Raw genomic sequence first — 16,702 nt, 5'->3', positions numbered from 1 at the left:
CTCTCCTGAAGAAGGTCATGTCTCCACTTTGTTTGTTTTGATAACTCACTAATCCCAATAAGTAACTTATATGCATGGATTTGGGGAGAAACCTTGAATCATAAGAACCCTACCATTGGCCACTTCCTTGGAGAAGAATGATACTACCTTTTCCAGTAGCTGTGAACTGCTAATAACTCACTAGGAGTAACACATTCCAGCTAATAGCACATTCCATGTGGCCTTGGAAGTCATCAGCTCATCTATAAGAGAATTTGGGTAGCTATTAAGACTTTTGTAACTACCTAAAGCTGTTGTGAGCTAACAAACATGGCAGCCATGTCTTGTCCTAAAGAGAGTCATTCACGGCACTCTTCCCTGACATCAGGCCCTTATTTTTTTTTTCTGCTTTGCTTTTCCCTGATCCTTGGAGGAGGGTGTAAAGATGTCCCATTTAAGACTGAACATTTCACTTCTTCTGAGCATGTTGACCATGCATATGTTTCTGCATTGACTGTAGCCCACTGCAAAAAGAAGCACTTCTGAGCAAGGTTATGAGCAGCAGCCCAGGTCCTGTCCTGAGTCTGCAGCTTCACTGCTCTGGCTTCCTGATGTCTGGCTTTGATTTAGTTATCTGTGGATTTTATTACTTCTTTTTATTGCAAACTATTGTATTGAGTTCCTCAGATAGTCCAGTTGGAATTTTGATTGTAATAAATTAAACTTGCTTGCTATTTCAGGGAATTAACATATCTGTAATGATACTAGATACTAACATGCCAAAGACCAGCTTTGACAACAAAGGATAAACTGAGGCAGGCAGCCATAATGAGGCTCAGGGCTGATGGCAACTGACAAGTGTTGGTGCTGTAGTACTGACAAAGGCAGCCAGTGATTAGAGAGAAGAAAAGGGAGTAAATTCAAACACACACACACACACACACACACACACACACAGAGAGAGAGAGAGAGAGAGAGAGAGAGATTGGGGGGGGCACAGCCTAAGACATAGGAAGCTGAAACTGGGTTTCCCTGACTCCTGGGCATCCAATCACTGCTGGAAATCATGCAAAGGAGTCTGGAATGGAGGATCAGTGATCTACTGGCCTGGGATGAAGATCCTGTGGACATCCAGATGCAGCTGGGCTACAAAGAAGTTGGGAACGGAGTTGGGCTAAGGAACAGGAGAGTGGGGCTGGACTCCAGCTTAGCTCATCAGTGATTGTCCTTAGCTTAGTGGTGATTGGGAGCAAGCATGGAAGGATCTTCTACAGGAGACTTAAATGGCTTTGCTCTGTAGCTGAAGGCATCCTCCATGCTCCCCATGATAGTTCTTGGTGAGGGACAGTCTTCGGTTCCAAACTGTTTATTGATTGTTCATCATGGAAAATGGGTGCATATCACCTCCTCTGGGTGGACCAGAGATTAAATACCTTTTGCAGAAAGGAATGTTTGGGAAGGGACGCTTATTGACTAACTCTCAGGATCTTTAGATACCTGATTAGCATTGAGAACTCTGTTCTGATCTATATGACCGTAGGTCACTTTCCTATATAGGGAGTGTGGTGATATGACAGGGGCCTGGTCAGAAGCAGGTGAAGTTTTTCTGGTTACAGGGCTTCCAACACACTCAACCCTACACGGTCCTGGCACAGTCCATTGCCCCACACACAGAACCTTGTTATATTCGATCTCGGCAAGCAAGATAATCAATCTGTAACGCAAATTTTTGCTTGTCCATGTAAAATGACATATACAGATCCTGGTGTGTTGGTTAGTTTTTTGCCAATTTGACACAAACTAGAGTCACCCCAGGACCTGAATTGAGAAAATCCCTCCATCAGATTATCCTATAGCTAATCTATAGCAATATTTTCTTGATTAAGGATTGATATGGGAGGAACCAGCCCACTGTGGGAAATACCATCCCTAGGGATATAATTGGGATATATATATATATATGTGACTGAGCAAGCCATAAGGAGTAAGCCATGAAACTGTTCTTTCATGGTGTCTACTTTAGTTCCTGCCTCCAGGTTTGTGCCTTGAGTTCCTACCTTAGCACCCCATTACACTGCACTGTAGATCAAATAAACTACAAGTTCCTTTGGGTTATGACATTTTATCTACCACTAGAAAGCAAACTAGAGCACCCTGTTTAGAACACGATATTGTTCTGCTGGCACAAACACCAAAAAGAACAGTGACTGAATTGCCCTGAAACACATCAATTATGTTGTAATTTCGCATTGGAAATGTGACTCAAAGCGGGGATGGGAGGGAAAGCGTGGGTCAGCTCTGGATGACTTTAAGAAATAATCTGTTTCGAAGAGTCACAAATAAAAGGAGGAATTCATCCTGAATGCTTTGTTTGCAGTAAACTTCAGAGTTACCAAAAAGTTGACAAGGGAAATTTCTTTATAGAAAACTCCCAGCTGTTGGTAGGAATCAAGAATTAGGATATTCATTACTGCTAAACAAGTATGGAGATGCTGACTCTTGTGGTTTGAAAGAGTTGTCTCCTACATTGCATACTTAATCCCCAGTTGGCTGTTGGGAGAGACCAAGGGGGTATGGCCTTGCTAGCAGTATATCACTAGGACAGGCTTCCAGTTTAAAAACTTGTACCATTCAAGTTTGCTCTTCCTGTTTCCTGCTTGAAGTTCAAGATGTGAGCTCTCAGTTCTTCCTTCCACCATGCCTGTGCTGGCTGCCATGCTCCCCCACCGTAATGGATGCTGAAGTTTACCTAAGATAAACCCTTCTTTATGTAAGTTGCCTTGGCTATGGTGTTTTAGCACAGCAACAGAAAAGTAACTAAATCAAGGATAGAGAATGACAAAGTGGATGGATGAATCTGATACTGAATATAACTTCAAGGTTGGCATAAAAGGAGAGACATTGCACAGGGTGTCCCTTCTGAATTGGTGAAATTTGGAGTGAGTGGTGCTTTTAATGCCAAAAGCTTTCATCTGACCAAGCACCTGAATCTGCCAACAATGTACAGGAAACAGCATTCAAAATAACTTGACAGACAAAGGCACAGGTATGTCAGCAGCAGAGTTAAAACACAGTATGACTTCAACAACTGACCTGTGAAGAAAGAATAGAGAAAGCTGTCTTTAAAAAGCCAAGGAGTTGCAATGCTTTGTTTGTTTGTTTGTTTGTTTGTTTGTTTACTTGTTTGTTGTTGGTTGGTTGTTTTTTTTTTAGCTCTGGCTAGTTTTTAGCCTGGCAGTTACAAGTGTTTGCTTCTCTTCATCCCAACCTGAGTTCAATTCCCAACACTCACGAGGTGTGGCTCAAAACTGCCTGTAACTTCAGCACCGGTGAATCTGATGCCTTCTTCTGGCTTCTACAGATACCTGCAGTTGTATACACATATCTTTACACAGACGCACACAGAGACAGATAATTAAGACCCCCCAAAAATGTTTTTTAAAGTATTTTTTTAAATAACCCTTATTCAGGAATTCAAGAGTGACAGACTTTGAAGTATTTATGAATGAAAATACTATGGGGGATATGAGAGGAACTGGAAAAGACAGAGTTGGGGTGATATTTGAACGAATATATGAAATTCTCTAAGAAATAAGAGAGGCAAATGAGAATAAAATACTCCAGTAAAATGGGAGATGGCAGTTGATGGAAAGGTAGAAAGACAGGTATTATCTAAATATGTGATGACTGAAGATCAGCCAGAGATGAGTGGGGGCTCCACACACTGCTGTTTTGTTTGTTTGTTTGTTTGTCTGTTTGTTTGTTTTGTTTGTTTGTATTTCTACTCTGACTTGTCTTACATTAAAACATACAAAAGGTAACAGATATGGCCAAGAAGATTGCTGAGTCAGGAAAGTGATGCCCTGAGTTTGGATCCCCAGCACGCACTCACAAAGTCATCTGTGGTGGTTCCTACACTCCCAGTGCTGAGGGAACAGAAACAGCCTGTTGACCAGTCAGCCTGGCTTCTGTGGCAAGTTCCAGATTCAGTGAGAGATCTTGTCCCCAAAAACAAGGTAGAGAGCGATAGGGTAAGACATGGGGAGATTATTGGCAGAATCTAGACAATAAAATATGTATATATAATATATTCGTGTGCACAGTATAACATATAAAAAGAACAAGAAAGACTAAATATTGGGGGGTAAGGAATGACTAAATACAGGTGATGGATCTGAGTTCTGTAAGAGGACATAAAGTTAATTGTTTCTCTAGTTATAATTATATTGGATTATTTTTTCATTTTTAATGGTAGATAAGTATGTAAAATATGTTCAATAGTGAATGTGTAAAATCCACTGGGAGGCTCTACAGATTCAGAATCCCTATTCTTGTTTTAAAAAAGGCTTACTTGCTGTCTTCAGACACACCAGAAGAGGGCATCAGATCTCATTACAGACAGTTGTGAGCCACCATGTTGTTGCTGGGATTTGAACTCAGGACCTCTGGAAGAACAGTCAGTGCTCTTAACCACTGAGCCATCTCTCCAGCTCCCAGAATGCCTATTCTAACTATATAAAAGTTCATTGTTAGGTATAAAGTGTGGGTATGGTCAGTTTTGATGTACGGTGTTTATTTTATTTGCAAGTTTTGTTTTTTTTTTAAATAAAGTTTAAGAAATAAAGATTAATCTCTGGTGGGTAGAGCCCATGAACAAGTACACTCTTGTAGACTCACACACAAACACATACAGACAGAAAGACAAAAAGATGGACATATACACACACAAATGCTGAGTGGATTCAAATACCCTTTATGTAGATTATTGACGTGATCACATAACCAGCTGTAGCCATTTATGAAGTAAATTGCATTCGTTTATTTTTCTAATGGTATACATTTCTTATAGCCCCTATAATATTCTATTTTATAAGTTTGTTTTATGCTACGTATATTGGCCAATGTTTAATCTAGGATTTTACACATTTGTATTAAGCAGACGCACCTGTGTGCTCCTCTCATATCTCCTTCCTGACTGTAGACTCTAGATTATACCTGTCTGATCAAATAAGGATGCAACCATGTGCAACCCCCAGCTACCTGAGGCAAACATTCTTTCATCATCCTTTAACTTTTTCCCCTTCTATTCTACAGAACGTATTTTCTCTTAAATTCTCAAACACGTCAGGCATGGTGGTACACACTGTTCATCCTAGAACTCAGGAGGCTGAGGCACAGGCACTTGGATCTCTGTGAGTTCCAGGTCAGACTAGTGTAGGTAGCAAGTTACAGGCCAGTCAGGGCTATATAGCGAACCCATTTCTAAAAAATACAATAAAATGAAATGAAAACCTTTATTTCTCAAACATGATTATAAAATATACAGCTTTAAAGTTCTCTTTCTCTCTCTCTCTCTCTCTCTCTCTCTCTCTGTGTGTGTGTGTGTGTGTGTGTGTGTGTGTGTGTGTGTGTTGCATTCATATGTGTTGGTGCTCAACCATCCAGGAATACGTAGAGTGCAAATGATTATCCAGCTTGTTTTATAAGACAAGGTCTCTCTCTAAATCTGGAGCCCTCTGTTCAGCTACACTGCCTGGTTAGTGAGCCCATAGGATCCACCTACCTCTTCAGTCTATACAGAAGTTACACAACCACATCCAGCCTTTACTTGGGTGCTGGGGATTTGAACGCATGTCCTCATGTTTGTGTGTTAAGCCATATATATATGGTGTTCAGTGGGCAATTATGTAGAGTCCTTTACCTGCCTCTTTCTACCTTTACATGGGTCCCAGAAGTCAAACGGGTCATCAGCCTTACACAACATGTGCTTTTACCTGATCAGTCATCTCACTGGCTCCTGAATATTTTAATAACACACTGTTTAACACTGAGCTCTGCTTTCTTTGAAGTGTTGATTCTTATGTTAGCAGGCAGTTTAATTACTGGATGCATATTTTAAAGCCGAGTAGGTATAATGGTTGACTTTACTAATGAAGAGCCTATGGTATTGTGAAAGCCCCCACTAACTCTCATAGGATTAACTTAGTTTCTGAGTCATGTTCTTCTCTGGATTTGTCAGGCTTATTTACAGGCTGTCCTGAGATGAGTCCACTGTGTACCATACTGTGTTGGAACATGATTTCCATTGCTGAAGCCAGCTTTCTTGGCTTACTAGCCAGTAGTAGTAACCACAGGTCTACATAGATGGTCTTGGCTAGCCTAGTTTTCTTGTGATCCTTGGGCAGAAGAGAGACCCATATGCTGGACAAAGGGCAAGTATTCTCATAATCTAGGCCATATCTTCTCTTCTCCTAGACCACCTGCTCTTGGGGAGGCCAGGGACTCCAGCAGAATGACCCAACACTCCAGCTGAGTACTCTGGGGTGATGAAGCTGTATCATTTGGTGAGGTGCACATAGGCAAGACCTCGTCCTCTCTGCTGCAACTTTCCTGGGTCCTGGAGGACAAGCTGGACCCAGATTATTTCTGCTTATACTTCCTGCCCATCTACTCGCAATAAGCTTGCTTTGCCTGGTGTCTTCTATGAATGATCTGTCTCATTGGATTGTAAAGGTTGGGTTTGTGTAAACCTAAGAACTCTACATTTACAAATTATTGGGGGGGCAGTCTGTCTGTTTGGAGTTCCATTGTGCCCTAGCACAGCTGATTCTAAGTATGTCTAGGCTATCTCAATCCTGTAACAGCCTCTACCTGAAAAGCCCCAAAAGGCCCCACTCTGTGGAAACCAAATTTATCCGCGTGCCTTGAGTGTTCAAGGACACCCCTCATAGCTTTCTGGGGTTCTCTCTCACAGTTCGTTTTTTTTTTTTTCAGATTCCTTGAACTAAAGATTACAATATCCCAAACTACCAACCTGACCTTGCCTCCTCAGCTCAATGGGGCCAGAGTGTAGTGCTTGGATACCAGCTCTCTACACATACCACAGCTCAGAAAGACTCACATTGTGATCATATTTGTGCTACCTGTCATCCAGTGTTCGAGACCAGTCACTCTGTGTATTTCTTCTAAGTTTACAATTATTTAAAGCAGGGGAGCTAATCTGATCCCAGTTATTTGAGTCTGAGGAGTGATAGCAAAATACGAGAAACATTTTCACTTTATATTAAAGATCTTTTACCTGCGTACATGGTCACAGGCAACTTTTAAAAATTAAATGAGTGGCATGTTTCAGACAGAAGTTTAAAACCAGTGTTTAAGTTAAATCTGTCTTGGTAATGCATGCTATAAAGCACACTAAGAATTCACACTGTTAAGCATCTCTAAATGGTTAGGCTTAGATTTTTTTTAACCCTTCACTAACCTCTTTTTTTGCAATTGATCACCTAGCTTTGGAGATCAAAGAAATCTATAAAAGGTTTCATTCAAGTTGTACCACATAATAAAAGAAATCAAATTATTTCTAAAATTCACAAATGTCCCTTTTGCTAAGCATGATGGTGTAGGCCTTAAATACCAGCAGTCAGGAGAGAGAGTCAAGAGGATCTTGAGTTCAAGGCCACACTGGGCTACATAGTGAAACCCTAACAAACTAAATAAAGATTTTAAAAGATTAAACTCCTGCTCTGTTCATGGTGATACTTGGCCCAAAAACCCTGAATTCACGTTGTGTTTGTGATGGCTACTTGACACAGTTTGGAATCTCATGGGAAGAGTCTCAGTGAGTGACTGTCTGCAACATTGTGGCCAATTGGCATATCTGTAGGCAACTGTCTTGATCATGTTAGTTGATGTGGGTAGACCTAGCCTGAAAGTGGGCACCACCATCCCTTAGGACTTGGATCCTGAGTTATATCGAGAGCAAAAAGGATCTGAACTGCCTTGATGTGTACATTCATTCTCCCTGCTTTTGGTTAAGGATGGATAACGTTAGCTACTTAAAGTTGCCATCTTGACTTCAGTGACTATCAATGATGGATAGTAACCCAGATTTTTGAGCTAAAACAAGCCCTTTCTCTAAGTTGTTTTTGAGGATGTATCCTCAGCAACAAAAGTATATATAACTAGAACAACAATGTATAAGAAAGAGGTGTGGGGTAGCTCTCTGGAGACTTGGTTTTCTACCTCTGCTGAGATATTCTATTGACTCTAAGTCTACTCTAATTGGATCACTTCACTCCTTAGGACTCACTTTCCTCACTGTGAAATGGGCACCATAACCATGCTTAGCTCATAGGATTTATGTAAGGTTAAATCAAGCACTAAACAGCAAAAAGAACTTCCCTGTTAATTGAAGTGTGAGTTAAATGCTTTATTGTGTTATTTTTTACAGGAATTTTACTTACAATATAGTCTTTTAAACATATTCATAGAGGAGAAAAATCTTCTGATGTTTCAAAATAGTCTAATTGTCTTGCTTTACAGTTCAGAGGAAGAGAAAATGCACTTAGAGATCAAGTTAACTTGGCCTAGATCTTGTCCCAAGATTATAAATGCCTACTGGGTAGCAGTGGAAACTTAGCTTTCTTTTTGTTTTGTTTGTATTGAAAAAGTTTGCATGCAAAATGTGCTGAATTGCAAATGTGTTGAGTCAGCAGACTTTTGAGTGGGGTCTTTGATTCCCATGGTCCTCTTAAACTTCGGCCCTTAAATTCAACCTAACATGGGACTGTTACTACCTTTGCCACCGGCCAGCCTTACCTGGCTTCACACTCATTCACTATATTCAACCCACCTCACATGTCAAATGAAAAGTACCATGTCCGTGACAGCAGGAAACAGCAGCCTCAGGACAGACAACATGGGCAAAACATCTCCTTTCTATTCTCAGGTCAGCACCATCCAGGTCAGAAGTCTTCTGAAGGCCACCAGGTTCAGTTTGAATTCTTTGAGTCAGCCTTCAGCCAAGGACAGGAGCATCCCTGCCTCAGCCCAGAGTTGGCTTTGTGTGTCACTCTTGTCCCCTTGTTGTGACTGATTCCAGGTCTTCAGCACTTGTCTCTTGTGACTGCATTAAAGGCAGGTGCTAGTCCCCAAACCCTGAGCATAGAATTTTGGGAAAAGAGTCAGTGTGAGAGGCAGTACTTTTAGTAGTGACACCTCTGGAAGATTTAGTGCAGGCAACACTAAGACAGACATGGCACAGCTTCAGAACTTCTCCTTTTTCACTGCATGAAACTTTCTAGGAAGCAAGTCCAGTGGAAAGTGTGAATCCTAACCTCACTCCCTCATTTAAGGAACACTTTGAGAGAAGTTTCCTTTTATACCCTCTACTCTGCATTTATTTGAAATGAGGATGATAATTCAGAGTAGCCAGACAAGGGGACATTTTTAAACACCTCTGTTGGTGACTGACACTCATTCTTCGTGTTCAGTATCCATAAGGGAACTAAGCTGTAACGACAATTGTCTTCATTAGTAAAAACAATATTGACAGGCATCGTCTCTGTTCAATGGTGTTGTGTATCAGGTGCTGTGCAAGGCGCATTAGGAACATGATGACATATCACACATGATTCAGTAAGGGTTCAGTGTTCCCATTTAACAAAACGGGAAGCAAAGTTCAAACAAATCAGCTTGCCCAGACCATAGGCAGTAGCTGGCAGAGCAACTGTCTTGGTTCAAAGACAGTCCTCAGTTCGCTATAGCACAGTGATGCAGTATTGTATATTTTAGTATTATCAGTAACAAATGTGTCAATTAAGTGAGACAAAATACACCACATACTCATGACGACTGCAGTCATTATTGTATTATTATTATTATCACAGGACAGATGTTGTACAAATGATTTTATTATCTTGTACTTGAATAGAATTCTATTGTGGAAAGCACGTTTCTGTCATCTAAGTTGGTAACTCCATGCACCTTAAAGTAGAACCATTTCTAATCTTTTACCCTTTGCTTACTTTTATCACTAAGAATATTATGAAAACCCTAACAGAAATGATTTTTCAAGTCTCTGATACAGTTTATGATTAAAAGATAAAACAGAGCCTGGGAAGATGGCTAAGTCAGTGAAGCGCTTGCCAGGTAAACACGAGGACCTAAGTTTGGTCCCTCGTACCCACATAATGTAGTGACATACCTGTAACCCCAGCGCTGTGGATACCAAAACAGAAGGACTCCAAAGAGTTTGCTGGCCAACCAACCACCCTAATCAGTGAGCTGCCGGTTCAGCAAGAGGCCCTCTCTCAAAATACAAGGTGGAAAGTGATAGAGATAGCAATGTTGAACTCTGGCCTCATGAGGTCATACACATGCACACATGCACATGAACTAACATGTATAGACACATAAAACACACTGAATCAGAAACCCCTGTGTTGTAATAATTTTCTTGTATAGAGCAGTATGAATTGGACCCTTTGGAAAAATGCATTTGGGCTTAAGATGTATTCTACTATTACATGTAATAATAGATACCCAGAAGAACGCTTTGTTTTATTAACCTTGTCTCCCTAAGTAAGATGAGAGCTCAGTCAATAAGAATTAGATTGTCATTCCTCTGGCTGAGCTTTAGAAGTAATAAGCCAGTGAAGGATCATGTCCGCCTTTCTATATAACAACCTCAGGGTAAACAGACATGAGTGATGGGCCAGAGTGGGAGTGGTAGGAGTGGAGGAAGATAAAATTTCAAATCCTGGTTACAGGCTACCTTTTGGAAGTTGGCAGGATTTCTGACCTAGCAAAGAGCCTCCTGAGGCCCAGCCCTACTTTCTCCACTACAAAGCAGACAGAAAGCTGGTCAACACAGTTCCCTAAGAGCTGGCCTACATTTTAATCACTGGAACCAACCAGTGTGATTTCCCATTGTCTTCATGAGATGAGACCAGGATTTTGACATATACTATGCATAGTCTTGTGAAGGCACCAGGTGAAGGCAGCTATCTGCAAGGTAATGAAAAAGGTTTGTTCTAGATGCTTCCTTGGCTGTGATAAAACACAGACCAAAAAAAAAAAAAAAAAAGACTTGGGAGAAAAGGCTTTATTTGATTTATTGGTCACAGTCTACAATCATGGAATGGGGGCAGGAACTGAAGCAGAAACTCAGATTCTATTACATAAAAGAATGCTGCTTGTTCCCCATGGCTAGCTTGGCCTCTTTTTTCTCCTCTTTTCTTTTCTCTTTTTTTATTCTTCTCTCATATATTACATCCTGACTGCATTTTCCTTTCTCTCCCCTCCCCAGTCTCTCCCTCCCATCTGCCTTTTTCCCCAGCTCCACACCCCCCTTGTTCCTCCCCTCAGAGAAGAGGAGGCTTTTCATCGATATTAACTTAATATATCAACCTGCTTTCTTAAACAGCCCAAGAGCACCTGTCTAAGAATGGCACCTCCCACAGTGGTCAGGGGATATCAACATCAATCATTAATCAAGAAAATACTACCACGGACTTGTGCTCAGGGTGAAGAAATAGTTTCATAGTTTCATAGATGCAAGAAACAAAGCTGTAAGAACGAAGTTCTGTGAGTACAGGAGCAAGGTCTTGGTGGTCAGAGTGACCAGGCTTAATGGAAACTGGCCAAAACAAAAACAACTGAAAGAATCTCCTACCCCTCCCTGTGGTGAATCCCGAGAACAACCACAGAGTGTCATCCTGATCCTGTTCCGACCACCCAGTTCACCCCCCACCCCCCTCACCCCCTCACCCCCTCACCCCACCACCACCACCACCACCCCACCCCCCCAACCTCCCCACCACCCCACCCCCGTCTAAGGGACGTGCCAACTCAGCCCTTTCCCAGTGATTCTTCAAGGCCAGGTGTAGGGCTGGACAAGGAAAGCGACTAATTGAGCCAAGAACAGCCCCTTGAGCAGGCCAACCAATACCTGACCAGATCCTTTGTCCTGTGTACCACCAATGAGAATAGTCCAGCTAACCCTGTTGCTGAAGTCTGCCCTCTGTAACGAATAAAAGTTGTGTGCTTTTTGGGTTTGGGGTTGCCTCTCCCTGCATGGATGAGCAACCCCACATACGTGGTTTAAAAACCTTATACCCTCATGCTATTGCAGCAGTCACTTTGTCAATCTGTGCTCTGTGGGTTGCACTCCTGAGGTAAGGCCACCATGGGGTCTTACAACAAGGGCAATCTGTTGAAGGCACTTTCTCAGTTGAGGTATCCTCTTCCCACAGGACTCTAGCTTGAGTCAAACTGACAAAAACAACAAACAAACAAACAAATGAATACCAATTAAAAAAACTCAACCCCTTATCAGCATAGACCTTTGTCAACTTGGCACACAAATACACTATTGTTAAGTCATAATCTTTCCTTTCTTGTTTCTCCTCAACATATCATGTTAATATCACAATAAAAGGTATATAAATTTAAAAGTTTCAAATTCTTTAAAAGTTCAAACTCTTTAAACAATTCAATATCTCTATAAAATGTAAACTCTCTCAACAGTTAGCTTCTGTTAAAAAAAAAAAAGTTACAGATTTCTTACTCGTGAGAGATTAACCAAGAAAGATACAGCCATAATTAAATCAAAGTAAAACTGAATCCCAACAGTATAATTAGCTCAGAGTCCATCATCTGAGACTTTCTCATGATCTTCTATGCTACAAAGAATTTGGGAAGCTCTGCTACTGGCATGCATAGCTTGTTTAGTAAATTAAGGCTGGCTCCACTCCATGCCTGCTGTTGTCCTTGGTGGTCATCCCACAGTCCTTGTGTGGGGTAGAGGACTGTGAGAGGAAGCCAGGTAAGGTCAAGTTAAGGTTTGAAGCCCTGAGGGCCCTGAAGAGACAGTAGGAGCTTTACCAGGCACCAGGCCCTTGTCACATAGCCACAGTCCCCCATAGAGAGAACTGTGGCCATCAGTCACGTAGGGGCAACGCCCCCAAGTCCCTCCCCATATTGATGAGGCATCTCAGGCCAACCCAATAGGAACCGCCTTCTGAAAGACCCAACCCACCCCAAAACTGTATATAAGATCCAATCCAGAAGGGCAAAAGTATGAGTGAGAACTATGCCATTGTCTGAGAGTATCTGTCACAAGAGCAGTAACACTGCCTGGGAAGAGACCGCTCTCCTGAAGTTTTTGCCACCAGAAGCTCCCCTGCACTTCAGGAGCTCAGCTCGGTGCAGCCAGCGCGGCTTCTCAGAGCAGCATCTTATGCCCTTTGCCCTTCCCTTGAACCCTCCCACTGGGCTGGGCCAAAGGTCTCCAGGGAGAGCCTCCAGTAGACAGACTGACATCGTTGTATCTCCAGTATTCCGGGGCCTCTACTGAAACCACGGCTGCACCCTCATTAGTAGCCTCTCCAGGGCCCTCTTCAAGGACTCCAACCTTGCTTCCCAAGGCCAAGCCTCCCCTTCTCCCCATGCTCTCTCTAAATCCTGGGGCCGGCACTACAATTCGGGTTTCATTTTTACCAGTGGCCTCTCCTGGCTTCACATCGTGCTGCATCTGATTTCCACGACCACTTTAACCCTGAAGCTGTCCTGTTACCAAATCAGTAATACAGGAGATGCTTACAGATTACAATGTTCAGCTGATAGTTTGAGAAGCGCCCATGATCCCCTCTGGACCACAGCTTTCTGTGTTCTGAGCCAAAAGAAATACTTCCAAGAGTTTGAACTCAGCGGTGCTGGCTTCTTATTAATCACAGATGAATTTTCAGCTCTAGCTGATCCCAGTAGATAGTATCAGTAAAGCAAAGGTTTTACTTCAGAGGTGCTGGCCCATTGTTAATTAAAGCTGGATCTTCAGCCCCGGCTGGGCAGAAACCAGAAATTCTCAGTTCAAAACATCATGCAAACAGCCTAATAGAGTCTTTACTTCACTCTGAAACTTGACAAGCCAAGTCTCAATTGCTAGCATTTCTCTCTGTAGTCTTATCTTCAAAGCTTCCACAGAGCACCCCACTAATCTATAAGCACTCAGGGGTCTTTCCATCCCTTAGTTCCAAAGACCTTCCGCAATCCTCCCCACAACAACACATGTCTGTCACAGCAATACTCCACAAATCTGGTAAAAATTCCTGTATTAGTTTGCTTTCAATTGCTGTGATAAACACCATGGCCAAAGTCATTGGGAATAAAAGGATTTATTTTATTTTACAGATTACAGCCCACCCTAAATAGAAGTCAAGGCAAGAACTCAGGAACCTGGAGGCAGGAGCTGATGCAGAGGCCATGAAGGAGTGTTGTTTACTGGCTCGTTCCCCATGGCTTGTCCAGCCTGCTTCCTTACACAACCCAGGAGCACATGTCCAGGTGTGGCTCCTCTGTAGTGAGCTGAGCCGTCACACGTCGACAATGAATCGGTACCCCACAGACTTGCACACAGGCCAGTCTGATGGAAGCATTTTCTCATCTGAAGTTCCCTCCTCCTAGGTGACCCTGTCTTGTATCAAGTTAACAAAATGCTAACTAGCAACGGTCCCCAGAAGGAAACAACTTGACCCTTTGAACTCAGACTTCTGCTAAGCCACCCAGTCTATACTTTGGATAACAGTCCTGGAAACCTAGTACAATATTAACTCTATAGAAAGTCCATTGAGTATTTTCATCACAAAATAACTCATTCTTTCAACTATAAACCATAAAAGTAACTTTTTTTTATTATTATTAACTTGAGTATTTCTTATATACATTTCGAGTGTTATTCCCTTTCCCAGTTTCCGGGCAAACATCCCCCTCCCCCCTCCCCTTTCTTATCAGTGTTCCCCTCCCAACCCTCCCCACATTGTCCCCCTCCCCCCAACAGTCTAGTTCACTGGGGGTTCAGTCTTAGCAGGACCCAGGGCTTCCCCTTCCACTGGTGCTCTTACTAGGATATTCATTGCTACCTATGAGGTCAGAGTCCAGGGTCAGTCCATGTATAGTCTTTAGGTAGTGGCTTAGTCCCTGGAAGCTCTGGTTGCTTGGCATTGTTGTACTTTTGGGGTCTCGAGCCCCTTCAAGCTCTTCCAGTTCTTTCTCTGATTCCTTCAACGGGGGTCCTATTCTCAGTTCAGTGGTTTGCTGCTGGCATTCGCCCCTGTATTTGCTGTATTCTGGCTGTGTCTCTCAGGAGCGATCTACATCCGGCTCCTGTCGGTCTGCACTTCTTTGCTTCATCCATCTTGTCTAATTGGATGGCTGTTTATGCATGGGCCACATGTGGGGCAGACTCTGAATGGGTGTTCCTTCAGTCTCTGTTTTAATCTTTGCCTCTCTCTTCCCTGCCAAGGGTATTCTTGTTCCCCTTTTAAAGAAGGAGTGAAGCATTCACATTTTGATCATCCGTCTTGAGTTTCGTTTGTTCTAGGGATCTAGGGTAATTCAAGCATTTGGGCTAATAGCCACTTATCAATGAGTGCATACCATGTATGTCTTTCTGTGTTTGGGTTAGCTCATTCAGGATGATATTTTCCAGTTCCAGCCATTTGCCTACGAATTTCATAAAGTCGTTGTTTTTGATAGCTGAGTAATATTCCATTGTGTAGATGTACCACATTTTCTGTATCCATTCCTCTGTTGAAGGGCATCTGGGTTCTTTCCAGCTTCTGGCTATTATAAATAAGGCTGCAATGAACATAGTGGAGCACGTGTCTTTTTTATATGTTGGGGCATCTTTTGGGTATATGCCCAAGAGAGGTATAGTTGGATCCTCAGGCAGTTCAATGTCCAATTTTCTGAGGATCCTCCAGACTGATTTCCAGAATGGTTGTACCAGTTTGCAATCCCACCAACAATGGAGGAGTGTTCCTCTTTCTCCACATCCTCGCCAGCATCTGTTGTCCCCTGAGTTTTTGATCTTAGCCATTCTCACTGGTGTGAGGTGAAATCTCAGGGTTGTTTTGATTTGCATTTCCCTTATGACTAAAGATGTTGAACACTTCTTTAGGTGTTTCTCCGCCATTCGGCATTCCTCAGCTGTGAATTCTTTGTTTAGCTCTGAGCCCCATTTTTTAATAGGGTTATTTGTTTCCCTGTGGTCTAACTTCTTGAGTTCTTTGTATATTTTGGATATAAGGCCTCTATCTGTTGTAGGATTGGTAAAGATCTTTTCCCAATCTGTTGGTTGCCGTTTTGTCCTAACCACAGTGTCCTTTGCCTTACAGAAGCTTTGCAGTTTTATGAGATCCCATTTGTCGATTCTTGATCTTAGAGCATAAGCCATTGGTGTTTTGTTGAGGAAATTTTTTCCAGTGCCCATGTGTTCCAGATGCTTCCCTAGTTTTTCTTCTATTAGTTTGAGTGTGTCTGCTTTGATGTGGAGGTCCTTGATCCACTTGGACTTAAGCTTTGTACAGGGTGATAAGCATGGATCGATCTGCATTCTTGTACATATTGACCTCCAGTTGAACCAGCACCATTTGCTGAAAATGCTATCTTTTTTCCATTGGATGGTTTTGGCTCCTTTGTCAAAAATCAAGTGACCATATGTGTGTGGGTTCATTTCTGGGTCTTCAATTCTATTCCATTGGTCTATCTGTCTGTCTCTGTACCAATACCATGCAGTTTTTATCACTATTGCTCTGTTATACTGCTTGAGTTCAGGGATAGTGATTCCCCCTGAAGTCCTTTCATTGTTGAGGATAGTTTTAGTATCCTGGGTTTTTTGTTATTCCAGATGAATTTGCAAATTGTTCTGTCTAACTCTTTGAAGAATTGGATTGGTATTTTGATGGGGATTGCATTGAATCTGTAGATTGCTTTTGGTAAAATGGCCATTTTTACTATATTAATCCTGCCAATCCATGAGCATGGGAGATCTTTCCATCTTCTGAGGTCTTCTTCAATTTCCTTCTTCAGTGTCTTTAAGTTCTTATTGTACAGATCTTTTACTTGCTTTGTTAAAGTCACTCCGAGGTACTTTATATTATTT

This window comes from Rattus norvegicus, chromosome 5 (genome assembly GCF_036323735.1).
Source record: "Rattus norvegicus strain BN/NHsdMcwi chromosome 5, GRCr8, whole genome shotgun sequence".
Taxonomy (NCBI): domain Eukaryota; kingdom Metazoa; phylum Chordata; class Mammalia; order Rodentia; family Muridae; genus Rattus; species Rattus norvegicus.
This window is presented reverse-complemented; position numbering follows the sequence as displayed.